The sequence below is a fragment of the Pristiophorus japonicus genome, chromosome 1 (assembly GCF_044704955.1).
Source record: "Pristiophorus japonicus isolate sPriJap1 chromosome 1, sPriJap1.hap1, whole genome shotgun sequence".
In the NCBI taxonomy this organism is placed as follows: domain Eukaryota; kingdom Metazoa; phylum Chordata; class Chondrichthyes; family Pristiophoridae; genus Pristiophorus; species Pristiophorus japonicus.
In genome coordinates, this window is record NC_091977.1 from 238690748 (window position 1) to 238707841 (window position 17094).

A 17094-nucleotide genomic window follows, 5' to 3' on the forward strand; every position below is an offset into this window, starting at 1 on the left:
CATAGGAACTGAACCAGAGTCCATGCAATGTTGGAAAATGACCACCAATGCATCTAATATTTCTAGGGTCACTTCCTTACGTACTCTGGGATGCAGACTATCAGGCCCTGGGGATTTATCGGCCTTCAGTCCCTTCAAATTCCCTAACAATATTTCCTGACTAATAAGGACTTCCCTCAGTTCCCCCTTCTTGTTAGACCCTCGGTCCCCTAGTATTTTCGGGAAGTTATTCGTGTCTTCCTTGGTGAAGACAGAGCCAAAGTATGTGTTCAATTGGTCTGCCATTTCCTTGTTCTCCATTATGAAATCACCTGATTCTGACTGCAATGGACCTACATTAGTCTTCACTAATCTTTTTCTCTTCACATATCTATAAACTTTTGCAGTCAGTTTTTGTGTTCCCTGCAAGCTTCTTCTCATACTCTATTTTCCTTCTCCTAATTAAACCCTTAGTCCTCCTCTGCTGAATTCTAAATTTCTCCCAGTCCTCAGGTTTGCTGCTTTTTCTGGCCAATTTATATGCCTCTTCCTTGGATTTAACACTTTTCCTAATTTCCCTTGTTAGCCACGGTTGAGTTACCTTCCCTTTTTTATTTTTACGCTGCACCCCTTATCCCCTTATTTTTTAAGAAACTGTCTATTTCTGTCCCAGCCTTCCACAGATTCACAACCCTCTGAGAGAAGAAATTTCTCCTCATCTCAGTTCTAAATGGGCGGCCCCTTATCCTGAGATCATGCCCTCTAGTTCTAGTCTCCCCCATCATTGGAAACATCCTCTCTGCATCCACCTTGTCAAGCCCCCTCATAATCTTATACATTTCTATAAGATCACCTCTCATTCTTCTGAATTCCAATGAGTAGAGGCCCAACCTACTCAACCTTTCCTCATAAGTCAACCCCCTCATCCCGGGATCAACCTAGTGAACCTTCTCGGAACTGCTGTCAAAGCAAGTATATCCTTTAATAAATATGGAACCCAAAACTGCACGCAGTATTCCAGGTGTGGCCTCACCAATACCCTGTATAGCTGTAACAAGACTTCCCTGTTGTTATAATCCATTCCCTTTGCAATAAAGGCCAAGATTCCATTGGCCTTCCTGATCACTTGCTGTACCTGCATACTATCCTTTTGTGTTTCATGCACAAGTACCCCCAGGTCCCACTATACTGCAGCACTTTACAATCTTTCTCCATTTAAATAATAACTTGCTCTTTGATTCTTTCTGCCAAAGTGCATAACCTCACATTTTCCAATATTATACTCCATCTGCCAAATTCTTGCCCACTCACTTAGCCTGTCTATGTCCTCCTGCAGCCTCACACATTACCCTTCCTCCCATCTTTGTATCATCAGCAAACTTGGCTACGTTACACTCAGTCCCCTCTTCCTAGTCATTAATATAGATTGTAAATAGTTGGGGTCCCAGCACTGATCCCTGCGGCACCTCACTCGTTACTGATTGCCAACCAGAGAATGAACCATTTATCCCGACTCTCTGTTTTCTGTTTGTCAGCCAGTCTTCTATCCATGTTAATATATTACCTCCAACCTTGTGAACTTTTATCTTGTGCAGTAACCTTTTATGTGGAACCTTGTCAAATGCCTTCTGGAAGTCCAAATACACCGCATCCACGGGTTTCCCTTTATCCACCCTGTCCGTTACATCCTGAAAGAATTCCAGCAATTCTGGGGGTGGAAATTTGTAAATGTAAATCTTGTCATTTGTTTCTGCACCCTCACTAAGGCCTTCACATCCTTCCTAATGAACGGTGTCCAGAACTGGACACAATACTCCAGTTGAGGCTGATCCAGTGTTTTATAAAGGTTCATCATAACTTCCTTGCTTTTGTCCTCTATGCTTGTGTTTAGGAAGCCCAGGATCCCCTCAACCTACCCTGTCACCTTTAATGATTTGTGTACATACACCTCCAGGTGTCTCTGTTGTGCACCCTCTTTACAATTGTACCCTTTCGTTTATATTGCATCTCCTTGTTCTTCCTACCAAAACGTATCACTTCGCTCTTTGCTACGTTAAATTTCATCTGTCACGTGTCCACCCATTCCAGCAGCCTGTCTATGTCCTCTACAAGTCTATCACAATCCTTCTCACTGTTCACTACACTTTGAAGTTTTGTATCATCTGCAGATTTTGAAATTGTGCCCTACGTCTAATTCATTAATCTATATCAAGAAAACCAGTGGTCCGAGTACCGACCCCTGGGGAACATCACGGTGTACCTTCCTCCAGTCCGAAAAACAACCGTTCACCACTGCTCTCTATTTCCTGTCGTTTAGCCAATTTCATATCCCTGCTGCCACTGTCCCTTTTATTCCATAGGTTTCAACTTTGCTAGCAAGCCTATTATGTGGCACTTTATCAAACACCTTTTGGAAGTCCATGTACACCACATCAACGCATTGCCATCATCAACACTCTCTGTTACCCCATCAAAAAACTCGATCACGTTAGTTAAACATAATTTTCCTTTAACAAATCCGTGCAAGCTTTCCTTAATTAATCCAAACTTGTCCAAGATCTGTTGTCCCAGATTATCATTTCTGAAAGCTTCCCCACTACCAAGGTTAAACTGACTAGCCTGTAGTTGCACCCTTTTTTGAACAAGGGTTTAACATTTGCAATTCTCCAGTCCTCTGGCACCAGCCCCGTATCCATGGAGGATTGGAAGATTATGGCCAGTATCTCCGCAATTTCCACTCTTACCTCCCTCAGCATCCTAGAATGCATCCCATCCGGTCCTGGTGACTTATCTACTTTAAGTACAGCCAGCCTTTCTAGTATTTCCTCTTTATCAATTTTTATCCCATGCAGTATCTCAACTACCTCCTCTTTCACTATGACTTTGGCAGCATCTTCTTCCTTGGTAAAGACAGATGCAAAGTACTCAGTTAGCTCCTCAGCCATATCCTCTGCCTCCACGCTTAGGTCTCCTTTTTGGGCCCTTATCAGATCCACCCCTCCTCTTACTACCCGATTACTATTTATATGCCTATACAATACTTTTGGATTCTCTTTTATGTTAGCTGCCAATCTATTCTCATACTCTCTCTTTGCCCCTCTTATTTCCTTTTTCACTTCCCCTCTGAACTTTTTATATTCAGCCTGGTTCTCAGTTGTATTCTGGAAGGTACCGCGCAGACCGCTCACAAGTTTTTCCATCAGAAATACCGCTCATATAAATACAATTTAAAGGGACTGCGCATTGAAATAAACAGGCCACGCACAGAAAGACAATTTAGAGGAAATATTGGTGCTGGCTCCCTCTGTATCCATTCTTCATTTGTGAGCTAAAAAAACTATCTCCCATGGGCTTAGGCATCACAGCAGAGCCTTATCCTCTCCTCAGCTGATGTCCAACGCACGCATTTCCAACAGGGCTCGCAGTATAGTGATCAGATGTGATTGCATTAGAGAGGGCACAGAGGAGATTTACGAGGATGTTGCCAGGATTGCAGAATTTTAGCTATGAGGAAAGATTAGATAGGCTAGGGTTGTTTTCTTTGGAACAGAGGAGGCTGAAGGGAGAGCTTATTGAGGTGTATAAAATTATGAGGGGCCTAAATAGAATGGATAGGACGGACCAATTTCTCCTATCAGAGAGGTCAATAACCAGGGGGCATAGATTTAAAGTAATTGATAGAAGGATTAGAGGGGAGTTGAGGAGAATTTTTTTCACCCAGTGGATGGTGGGGGTCTGGAAATCACTGCCTGAAAGGGTGGTAAAGGCAGAAACCTTCACTGTATTTAAAAATACTTGGATATGCACTTGAAGTGCTGTAACCTACAGCGTTACGGGCTAAGAGCTGGAAAGTGGGATTTGGCTGGATAGCTTTTTGGCCGGCACAGGCATGATGGGTTGAATGGCCTCCTCGGTGCCGCAAATGTCTATGATTCTAATAGTGAAGCTGTGGCTGACTATCTCTACCTTCCCCAACCCAGGGTCATGAAGACCAATTCGAGAGCACCTATCCACACCCATCAAAATCAACAAACGCAGCACAGCGACAATCAACCTTCCTGCTCTATTTGCCTCAGCTACTCACTGTCTTAATCAGCCATTAAGAGAAGTCCAATGTTTGAAAAGTTAACTGAAACAAAACATGGGCCGATAGCTCCTACCACTTCGGTTGTCATGGACACTAGATTGTGAAACTTTGGGCATGATTTTTTTAGTGGCATTGGGTAGATACAAAAGGAATTCTTTACACTCTATCAGTATGGTTTTGTTTTATATTGGATCATCCTAGCAATACAGCACAGTAGTCTATTAGTCTTTACTATAGCCTCAGGGTAATGATCGTGGACCTTTATAGACACATGCGCTATAACACCTCGGTCTCTTTGTTGCTCAATAGACATTATTTTGGAGCCGTGCTTGGTGTATACTTACCGTTGCCGTACCCAGTACATTTGTCAACATTAACTGACATTTGCTGGATGTGAACCCATTACCCCTTGCATCTAGATCTGATTGTAATCTTTTTTTCTCATTCAAGGTTCTGATGCCAATCTTGGTGTCATCCACAGATCTACTTTCAATTGTTCCAATGCCTTTATCCAAGATTCTCCCTCCCAAGTGATACAAAAATAGGAGTCATTTTATACTCAAAGGAGATACCTACTGCAGTGATTTATCTGGACAACATAAACCAGGCATGGAAAATTTACAAAACAATCAGTGATTTCTGCCTGTATGCCAATTCCAATTCTCTGAAGTCCTTATCATTTCTAGCAGATAGCTGGAATTACAAGATTTCTGTTTTTATGCCTTAGTACAGCAGTGAGCCAATTGTTTCATTAAATGGACAATCTTAATTAGCTGTCACTAGATGTAGACACTGACCCCTTATCCCTCAAAGTGGTGATTGAGGAAACACAATTGGAAATCTTATCGCCTGTGCTTTACTTGCCATTTTGATTGGGCATTTTGACACTAAAACAAGAGCTTTGTAAATGTGGCGGCTTTCAATTTTCTGAAGAAGATTACATTTGTAACTCCTACAGACAACACGAAAATTTAAATTAGTCTAAACTCAAAAGCAGATTCAACCTTAACAAAGACAATGGAAAAACAGATTTAGGTCTTGATTTATAGCCAGCTTACACCATAAAATCAAATTAAGCACAAGAGCTGGCTGAAATTAAGTAAAGCTCTTTGATCCAGTCAACATTATATCTGAATCTAGCAACACAGGCAGCACTAGGAACATAAGAACATAGAGGATTATCGTTGGACAGTGCACTGTGACTGAAGGAAACTGGTATAACAGAAGAACAATCAAACGTTTATAAAGGTATGCTTGAATATTTCATGTCAAAGCACAAATGAAGATGAAGCATTTACTCAGTCACTGAAATACACTTTCGGAGCTCGATGCTTTATCATTATAGTTTGTCATAGGGTTTTTTTTCAAACTTGTATTTTCTTCCAATTTATTCTACAGGAGAGTTGCCTTCACTGAATAAGGGAAGAATGAGTCATGTTATTTCTACTAGACTCGTTTAGATCATCAGGTCGGAGAATAATTTTCCAGAGATTTATTGGCTGTTTTTTTTTGTTTATTTGCCTCTCCCAGGAGATTACATGGCTGCAGGGGGCTAGGAAGTATCTAGTCACGATGCTCCAGCTATCATGAGCGTGGGGCAGGCTTAATGGACCAGCTGGCCATTTCCTGTCCGTCATTTTCATACGTTGGTAAATATGGTGGAAACATGTTTCTTTGCTTCAAATGGGCCAGGCTGCCTGTTACTGTGGCTCTGTGAGCAGCACAGTGAATCTGGCACATCTTGCAGATACAGATTGCTGCGTGTGTGTTGACTGGGCAGAAGGTGAAAATGAACTACTAGAAGAAATTGTCAATGCTGTCTCACAATCAGACTGAAAATAGAAGGACCCACAGCTTGTTGGACAAATCAAATTATAAACCAGAGTAAAAATCCTTATGCCTTATTACTCGAGTAAAACTGACATTCAAATACCAGCTCCTCCTTTTTTGTACCAGTCACAAATTATATGAAGCAGTTTAGTAGATTTTAGAATGAATCATGTTAGTCAAGGTTTGTGTTTCAAAGACTCAAGTTCAGAATTGTTGGCTGCAAGGTTTACTTATATGCACTTGCAAATACAGTGCCGAGCACTTATAGAATCATCAGAATCTTACAGCACAGAAGGACACCATTCGGAACATTGTGCCTATGCTGGCTCTTTGAAAAACCTGTCCAATTTAGTTCCATGTAGCAGGCGCATTCGTGCGAGTGCAATTTGCCTGCTATACACAATGGCCAGAATAATGTTTGACAAAAAATTATTTTCTCTCTCTCTCTCCCTTTAACAACTCCCTCATTTTCAGCCTCCTCCATGGAAGCAGAAAAATTGTCAACAAAAAGCTGTTGCATCTTTGTTTTTTATTTGTTCATGGGATGTGGATGTCGCTGACAAGGCCAGCATTTATTGGCCATCCCTAATTGCCCTTGAGAAGGTGGTGTTGAGCCACCTTCTTGAACCACTGCATTCCATGTGGTGAAGTCGTCTTGGTTAACCCTTGCCATTGGACCAAAACCTACCTCTGTCAAGCCCGTGTGGTGGCTGGCGTGCAAGAAAATCCACACACAGGCATCTTCCACTCTTCAGGATGCAGTTCAGAACCTGGAATATTAGGTCCTTAATTGAAACACTTGTGAACTCATTGAACTCATCCCTTTTTGGCATGGAAGCAAGTCATTCTTGATTCGAGGGACCACCTAAGAAGAAGAAGGAGAAGAAGGTGCTCCCACAGTGCTGTTAGGGAGGGAGTTCCAGGATATTGACCCAGCGACAATGAAGGAACGGTGATATATTTCCAAGACAAGAGGGTGTATAACTTGGAGGGGAACTTGGAGATGGTGATATTCCCATGTGCTTGCTACCCCTAGAGGTTGCATGTTTGGGAATTGCTGTCTACAATGGTGACGAGCTTTGTCTGGATATAAAATGTGGAAATGTCAACTTTGTAAGAAGAACAAACTGAATGAATGTGGAAAGAACCCACAAAGCAAAGCTAATGAAGGTAGGAGGAACAGAAATTGGAGAAATCTTGCAGAAAAAGGCCATGGTCTTTTCATTGCCAATGGCTGACAGTATAAAATATGCGGGAATGTGAATTGGACAAGAAGATCCAAGTGACACACTCCAAAGTATGCCAAACTAAAAGAAAGGACTGTTATATGGAGCTGGATTTAACAAAAGAGAAACCTTCTTGAGGTGTGAACTAGTGAGTGAGCACTGCTGTTTCTACTCAAAATAAACGGAGCACTTCAAACTCTATAACTGATATCGTTGAAATTTTCATTAATGCAAATAGTTAATGGTTAGTGCTTTTAGGCTAATATAAAGATGAATGTTTTAAATGGTGGAGCCCGTACATTCAGGTGGGCAGAGGAAACGTTTCAAGGACACCCTCAAAGCCTCCCTGATAAAATACAACATCCCCACCGACACCTGGGAGTCCCTGGCCAAAGACCGCCCTAAGTGGAGGAAGTGCATCTGGGAGGGCGCTGAGCACCTCGAGTCTCGTCACTGAGAACATACAGAAAACAAGCGCAGGCAGCGAAAAGCACGTGCGGCAAACTTGTCGCACCCATCCTTTCCTTCAATCACTGTCTGTCCCACCTGTGACAGAGACTGCAATTCCCGTATTGAACTGTTCAGTCACCTAAGAACTCACATTTAGAGTGGAAGCAAGTCTTCCTCGATTTTGAGGGACTGCCTATGATGATGATGACGACTGTAGAATTTAGAACAGGTGTAATATTAATAAGTCATTTTTAGTACTTGCATCCAAAATAATATTTTCTTTTATGGTGTCTGCCATGACTCAGTGGATAGCAATCTTCCCTCTGAGTCAGAAGATTGTGGGCTCAAGTCCCATTCCAGGGACTTGAGCACTAAAATCTAGGCTGACACTCCAGTGCAGTACTGACAGAGTGCTGCACTGTCATAGGTGCCATCTTTCAGATGAGATGTTAAACTGAGGCCCATATGCCCTCAGGTGGACATAAAAGATCTCATGGCACTATTTCGAAAAAGAGCAGCAGAGTTATCCCCGATGTCCTGGCCAATATTTGGACTCAATTTTCCCCGAGCCCAATTTCTGGCATACTTGCCCGAGTTACGTCAGTAGATGCGCCAGGAAAAAATCTTCCTAGTTTCCCCGATGCTTGGCCTCTACTCTGCAGTCGTGCAGTGTGGCCAGTCGCCTCGGAGGGTGGAGCCTGCGGTCTGCACCAAACAAAGATGTCGGGACTTCTGCGCATGCGCGGTGGAAAAAAGTGACGTTCCTGACATCTCTGAAATGGCCGTGCATGCGCAGTAGCGCTCCGAGTTGGCAATCGGCCATTTTTAAAAAGCAGCTTGTGTGTGGGTGCCAGAAGGAGTGCTGTGTTGAGAAAAATCCAAGCTAACTATAGAAGCAGTGCTGTGTGTGTCTCAGAGCATTGAAAAGGTGCTGTGTGTGTCTGAGAGCATTGAAAAGGTGCTGTGTGTGTCTGAGAGCAGCTGCAGCAACACAGTAATGCAGCAACACGGACCAAGGACAAAGAATTTCTTGATGGAAGAAGTGGAAGCACTAGTTAATGTGATTGGTAACAGATGGCAGGAGCTGGATACCAGCAGAGGTCACATAAAAGTGCCACCAAAAGAAATGAAGAAACGCTGGAACAAAGTTGCAGAAGATTACTGCGCAGTGGTGAACACCAAGAGATCTGGAAGCCAATGTAAAAGAAATGGCAGGACCTTGGTCCAGTAGTTCGTGTAAGTAATATTTTCATTTATTCAATGCAATTGTAAATGTGACCAGCTGTATATGTCCCACCCAGCAGAAAGACACCCTCACTAAAAAGTTGCATTTTCATCTTTACAGAGGAAATTGTCCCACAACAAAAGGGAAAGAACTCAAACAGGAGGAGACCCGCCAAATCTGCAGTCACTGACACCCTTGGAAGAGAGGGTCACTGCTTTGATGGGTTCTGCCTGGAGAAAAACAATCAGTATTGCACAAGCTGGGCTCACATTCGAGGGAGAGGGTAAGTCCTGAAAATTCATTGTGGCCCTTCAAATCAACCCGCTGCCTATCCTGCGATGCGTGAACCTACTCATGCTATCCATCCTGCTCCCTCCTCTGTTGCTAACTAGTTGACTGCTCTGTTATATTTTTCAGAACTTGAGGCCAATCCTGAAGATACAGAAGAAGATTCAGATGAGCCTGAAGAGGAGAACATTTTCCAATCCAACCCTCCAGACCAATATGGGTGTGAGGGGGAATGGGAGGGGATGGAGATGGATGAAGGTCATACTGTTGTACTGAATCTTGAGGAAGTGGCGGGCATGGAGTTAACAGCTCCTTCCGTAGCTAATGGTTTGAGTGCCGGTGGAACATTCCATGGTTTCCCACCTTCTGACGTTGCGGGTCCCAGTAGTGGGTTGCAGCAAGTCACACCCAGGGCCTCATCGTCCCAGGCTGCGAGTTCAGTGGGATGCAGCGATGCACACCCAGGGCCCCACCATCTGAGGCTGTGGGCCCCAGTGGGATGCAGCGCGGCACACCCAGGGCCCCATCATCCCAGGCTGCGGGTCCCAGTGGGATGCAGCAAGTCACACCCAGGGCCCCATAATCCCAGGCTGCGGGTCCCAGTGGGATGCAGCAAGTCACACCTAGGGCCCCATCGTCCCTGGCTGCGGGTCCCAGTGGGGTGCAGCGAGGCACACTCGGCCCCACAGTCTGTGGTTGTGGGTCCCAGTGGGGGGGAAGGAGAACTCGGCCACGCTCTCCTGAGGTGCATCATGTAACAGATGTGGTTCAGATGATGTCATTGAGTGCGGAGAGCATTGACCTTACCCGATCACTCCTGGACACCAAAAGTGGGGTGAGTGATGAGGTAGCGGGACTGTCGGGAAAAGTAACAACAATGACACGAGAAATGGGAACGCTGTCCGGGAGGGAATAGTGTACATGAGGGAGGGAATGTCAGATATAGTGCAAACCACGTCAATGGCAATGAGTGAGGGAATGTCTGGGGTAGTACAGGCCATCAGGGAGGGAATGTTTCAGTCCTCTGAGACACTGTCAGGGTGCATGAGGGACGGCAGGTGTGAGTTAACTGCTGCAATAAGGGAACACGTCCCGACCACGCGCCATTGACAGAATCAACTGCCACTCCCACTGCAATCCCCACACTGACCTTTGAAGAGCCACAAGCCGGGCCCTCCAACTTGCCGCCTGATGCTGATGCCGCCACCACCCTCAAGAGGTACTCAGTACCAGAGATGTTAGAAGGAATAAGCTTGGTACCAAGCCCAAAATCACTGTGCCACCACCTGCAGGCAGGGGTGGTGGAGAATCCAAGACCCAGCGCAGCGGGCGGTGTTAGACAAAAGGAGATGAGGGATGGGTGCAGCCTTTCGTTGCTGCTGCTGCTGCTGCTGTTGTTGTTGTTGTTGTTGTCGTTGATGTTGTTACTGTTGTAACTGTTCATAAATTAAAAGTTTTTTTGTAAGTTATGTAAATTTACAAGTTTATAAGTGATTTTAAAGTTTTTAAGTGATCTTAAAGAGTCAGGGTTGAAGTAAAGTTTGATACAAGAATAATTTTATTACAGTAAAGTTAAGTACATTATAAACTTTTGAATAAAATATATTTTACATTAAAACTGAATCATGTTCCATTAACACAACACAACATTATGGAACAACTCCAAAAAATAAACATGTCCATGTGGAATAGTTGTCGCATCAGTAAAGCGTTCATAGATGAGCTGCTGCCACAAGGCTCGAGCAATCGTTAAAGGGGCACGATGGCCCTCCTCCGCCGTCCTGTTCCGGCCTCAGGCACTTGCATGGTTTCCTCATCCTTGTCGTCCTCCTCCTCCTCCTCGTCACCGGCATCTTCCACATCATCATCATCAGCCACTCTCACCGCAGGTGGGACTTCTTCCACTATCAGCTGCTGCTGCCTCATGATGGCTAAGTTATGCAGCATGCAACACACAACAGTAAACTGACTGACAATCTCAGGGGAGTACAGCAAGTAGCCTCCGGAATGGTCCAGGCATCGGAAACGGTGTTTCAAGATGCCAATGGTCCTCTCTATGATGCTGCACATCACAATGTGTGACATGTTGTATTCCCAGTCAGCTCCATCCAGGTTACGTGAAGGGGCATCATGAGCCAGGTGGCGAGGCTGTACCCTTTGTCTCCCAGTAGCCAGCTCTGCCCTTTTGGCTGCTGCTCACACATGGCACATATAACGCTGTCGCGTAGGATGAATGCATTATGGGTATCTTGCATCGACTGACATGATGCAATGCATGTCATCACACACGAGCTGCTCATTAATGGAGTGGAAGCCTTTTCCATTCCTGAACATCTCGGAATCCTCCAAAGGTGCTCGCAAGGTGATGTGGGTACAATCAATGCAGCCAGTAATCCTTGAGAACCCCACAGCCCTGTCACGGATTGCTTGGGCTGTCATTGGGAACTTGATGAAGTAATCCCTGTCGTTCGCTGTGTGGTCCCCGCCCAATACCGGCCAGTTCGCTCGCTCCCTCCGCACCCCCCCACCCCCGAGCCTCTCCGGTCCCAAGTGAGTGCCGTTCCAGGTCCTCTCCACTTCCCGCTCCTATCTCGGGCCGAATGGCCTCTGATGTACTTACCTGCACTGATTTCTTTAACTCTCCACGAGGATTTTCTCGAGAGGCCACATACGTTGGCCTAATTAGAAATGGAGTAACTATTAGCTGGCCAAAGTTGCCTAAATGGCCAGAACTGGCGTAGGTGGCTCATTACGCCCCCTTTTGAGCAAAAAAAACTAACCTAAACAACATAACCAAGTGAGTTACGCTGGTGCAAATTGATTGGGGAAACTGGGGATTTTTAAGTTAGGCCAGAAAAAGCAGCCTACTCCAAAAAAAAATGAATCAAATACTGGGGAAAATTGAGCCCATGATCCCTCAATCAACATAATTGAAACAGATTATGTGGTCATTATCACATTGTTTTTGTGAGAGCTTGCTGTGCGCAAATTGGCTGTTGCATTTCCTACATTACAGCAGTGACAATACTTCAAAAATTCTTAATTGGTTGTAAAACGCTTTGGGAAGTCTTGAGGTCATGGAAAGTGTAAGAATGTACAGAGTCTGAATTTTGTATATATCTGTATTAAAATGCTCTGCCAGGTCAAAAGGTTTTTCAAAGTGAAATAAAGTTGATGAATGTAACAGACTGATAAATGAATGGAGATGGATGACCAGCTTTGATGTCCCTTACTAAAAACCAGCAATCAATTGTTGAGCAAATGTACCTTTTGTACGTGTAAACTGTTGTGTAATTTCAAAAGCAACGTTTTAAGTGGTTAAGCCACAGAAGGTGCTCACGGATAAACAAACCCCTTAGGTCTGGAAAGATTTGTAGACATTGGCGTCAAAATTGCCCCTCTCCTTAAGGCCTGTTACCACCGCAAATCAGCAGCCACACTGTGGAGTAGAGTGGGCAGCGACTTTTCATGGAATGGCTGCTGATAGTCCAATTGGCCTCCCGAGGTGCCCTGATGCCCCCCCCTGACACCCCCACTGCTCCAATAATGTCATTCGGTGTTAAGTGCGGCATCACCATGCGCACCGCCGATCTACCTCCCCGACGATGACATTCCCCTCTGAAAATCTTCGGCCTGCCCAGCATGCTAAAACCTATTTTTTCCCGTTAGTCCCGTGAGGTTGTGGCCTTCTGCAATGGCGGTGCGGCTTCCTTTAAAGGACAGGATGCACTGCTGATGCCGCCATGTTTTAATTTTTTGTCAGCCGACTGTCATGTCGGCCCAACAATTATGCTCCCAGGTACGGCCGGGCCGCCAACATGCAGGCACCCACTCTTGGGGCCAGGCCGCTGGACCGGCTGAAACCCTCCCTGGTGGCCCAGTGGGCGGAAGTTTTTAAATCGCGAAGGCTCTCCCCTTTAAGTGATGCGGTGCCGTGATGATGTCATCACGATGGTCACTCTGCACCGCCCCAAACTTCCGCCCCTCAGGTGTTACCACCGCCGCGTATCTGCCCCTCTCATGTAGTCACCGCCCAAATTAAGAGCGATTTCTAGATCTGAATAAAAAATAACAACAAAGAGCGGAATTTCATTCAAGAGGCGACCTCAACCACAGCTGTGGTAAAAACCATTGAAACAGGGTACGTACACCCTGTTTCGTGTGGGGGCAATTTCTACCCCTTCGAGTCTACAACTACGGGGCCACAGGATTGTAAAATTAGGCCTTTGTGGCTAAAGGGAGGAGTCAGACCGTGGGAATTCTGCAAGAACAGGCAAAATGTGACCAAATAGTTTACTGCAACTTCTGTAAACTTTTACGAGTGACTGAATATGTGGGTGTGAACTAACGACAGCTCAGACAACTGAAGTTGAACATTAAAGAAACACCTCTCACAGTTCTTGAATATTGGATTTATAGAGAGGAACCAACAACTGTATAAAAAACAGAGACTAAAAGATATTAGCACTGCAGTTGGAAGGAGGTGGCCTGGCTCAGTCAGTTCACCTACGACGATCTACAATCAACGCTAGACTGATCATCTGCGGGTGGTTGTATGTATGAAATCTTGAAACATTATTGGTGTACTGCTCAAACTGTGATTGGTGTTTCGAATCTGTCTTTGGAAACAAATGTTAAATGTTAAAGGCAGAGCTTGTGTGGCTCATGCAATTTCTCATAAGTCTCAAGACCGAACTTTATAACATGTTAGACGGGGCAAGGGGTAATTCCGCACAACTTACAAAAGCGCTATTTAAATGCAAGTATTTTTATTACTTTGGAGTGGGCAAATCTAGGACGTGGGCCTTTCTACCTGTGTTTAGTATCCAAGTTATTATAAGGACCATATCCCATAATTTTCCAGCCAAGTTCTCGTGGATCACGTTAGGTATGTGTGTGATAGGATGGAATGCAGGAGAGAAAACCTGTTACATCTCTAACGTTTTCCAGTTCTGAGAAAAGAGCATTGACCTGAAACGTTAACTCTGTTTCTCTCTCCACAGTTGCTGCCTGACCTGCTGAATGTTTCCAGCATTTTCTGTTTTTATTTCAGATTTCCAGCATCCGCAGTATTTTGCTTTTGCATTAAGCCGGACTTAACTACCTCTGCAAATTATAGCATAGAATCATACAGCACAGAATGTAATTGGCAAAGGAATCAGAGACGAGGTGAGGAGATTTTTTTACGTAGCGAGTTATTATTGTTTGGAATGCACTGCCTGAAAGGGTGGTGGAAGCAGATTCAATAGTAGCTTTTAAAAGGGAATTGGATAAATACTTGAAGGAGAACAGGGAAAGAGCAGGGAATGGGATTTATTGGATAGCTCTTTCAAATAGCTATACAGGCAGATGGGCTTCTTCTGTCTGTAAAGTTCTATGATTCTCAGAAGGTGGCCATTCAGCCCATCTCTTGTGTTTCTTTGAAAGAGCTGTCCAATTAGTTCCACTCCCCTGCTCTTTCCTCAGAGCCCTGCAAATTTCTCCTTTCTCCTGCTTCCGTTCTTATCAATCCATTCAAAGCTAGAGAATCACCTGCAATGGCTTCTCTTTCTGCTCCCACTCCTGCAGCATTACCTCTGGAGTTCTCCAAGGATCTCTCCTTGGTCCCCTCCTATTTCTCATCTTCATGCTACCCTTCGGCAACTTCATCTGAAAAGTCAATGCCAGGTTCCACATGTACGCTGACGACACCCAGCTCTACCTCACCACCATTGCTCTCGACTCCTCCACTGCATCTGGTTTGTCAGACTGCTTGTCCGACAGCAGAAACTTCCTCCAATTAAATATCGGGAAGACAGAAGCCATTATCTTCAGTTACCACCAGAAACTCCATTCCCTCGTTCGTGACTTCATCCCTCTCCATGGGAACTGTCTGAGGCTGAACCAGACCATTCACAACCTCGGTGTCCCATTTGAACCTGAGGTGAGCTTCTGACCACATATCCACTCCATCATCAAACCCACTGACTTCCGTCTTTGTAACATCACCTGTCTCTGATCCGGCCTCAGCTCACCTGTTGCTGAAACCCTCACCCATGCATTTGTTACCTCCAGACTTGACTATTCCAATGCTCCTCTAGCCGGTCTCCCAGCTTCCACTCTACATAAACTTGAGCTCATATGAAATTCTGCTGCCTGTATCCTACCTCCTACCAAATCCCTTTCACCATCACTCGTGTATGTTGATCTACATTGGCTCCCAATCCGGCAACGCCTCAATTGTAAAATTCTCATCTTTGTTTTCAAATCCCTCCATGGCTTTGCCCCTCCCGATCTGAGAACTCTGCACTCCTCCAATTCTGGCCTTTTGCACATTCCCAATTGTCATTGCTCCACCATTGGTGGTCGTGCCTTCAGCTGCCATGACCCTAAGCTCTGAAATTCCCTCCCTAAATCTCTCTGCCTCTCTACCTCCCTCTCTTCCTTTAAGATGCTCCTTAAAACCTATCTTTTTGACCAAGCTTTTGGTCATCTATCCTAACATCTCCTTATCTCCTTATGTAGCTCGATATCAAATTATGCTTGATAACGCTCCTGTGAAGCGTATTGGAATGTTTTACTATATTAAAGGTGCTATATAAATGCAAGTTGTTGTTGTTTAAGCATAATTTAAATGCTTAAATGTTCTACTTAATAAATAGGGTGTTTAACAGAACTCATGCTTTGCTGCACATTAAGCCATTGCCTACTATATAACTCAGTCATCTGATATTTCTTCGTGATTTATTTCACTTAGCAAATGACTCACCTCCTGATTCCCAAAGGCTGTCCACCACCTACAAGGCACAAGTCAGGAGTGTTATAGAATGCACTCCACTTGCCTGGATGAGTGCAGCTCTATCAATGCTCAAGAAGCTCAACACCATCCAGGACAGAGCAGTCCTCTTGATCAGCACCTGATCCACCACCTTCATCATTCTCTCCCTCCATCACCGGCACACCATGGCTGCAGTTGGTATCATCTGCAAGATGCAGTGCAGCAACTTGGAAATGATTCTTCGGCAGTACCTCCCAAACCCGCTACCTCTACCACCGAGAAGCCCACATTCCGAAAGTAAAAACATTAAAAAAAATGTAAAGTCCATTAAATCGCAAAGCATGTCATGCTTCATATATTTCACTGCACCATCCATAGTCTATGACTGCTCTGAATGAGATCTTCCAATAGCTGCTGAATTAATAGAAGACGCAAGTTGGATGTCCCTCTCTGTTGAAAACTACACTGCGAAAGCCTGAGATTACTTCAGTTAAACACACACAAAACTATTTCTGGTGCTTCAAAACATGTCAAAACATGAAGGGGCGATGGAGGGTGAATATAAGCAAACTCGCTCAGTGCATGAAGGCTTGCTTTGCGAGTGACTTATAACTCCAGTTGTGCAGACCACACAAATGATCAGATTTTGTAATAACGTTGAGTTTACTTGGATCTGTTCTCCATCACACACACAGCCCAAATAGTTACTGTTTTTTTTAAATCCAAGCAACACAACAATTTACTGCCTTATTAAATGATATGGTATAATAATAAATACACCACGAGAAGTCTGTGAAAAGTCAAAGAGTCGTTTATTTTACTTGCAAGGAAGATACGGATATCTCTTATCAGCAATTCACTGAGCTCTATAATCCAATCTCAAAAAATTCACTTAGCTGCATAGCAGTTATACAGAAAGCAAATAGGTGTGTACATTCATTGTCCATCTATATGACCTTTTTTGGTCAAAAATACAGTCATTGGTCAAATCATAGAGTTTGGACAAATTGGTGACTTTACATTTTCTGTTAAGAAATAACAGCCTAGGCTTCCTGTTATTCAGCCTGGTCTTCCTGTTATTCAACACCTGGCTTAACCGCAAGAATGGAATATAGAATGGATGACGTGTGGTTGCCATGGCCAACGTTGTGATGGCTAACTTTCTAAAACTACTAATGCAGGCTGTCAAATACAATGTAGGCCCAATTCCTATTTCATTAAACATATGTTAGAACTTGTGAACTGGTGCTGT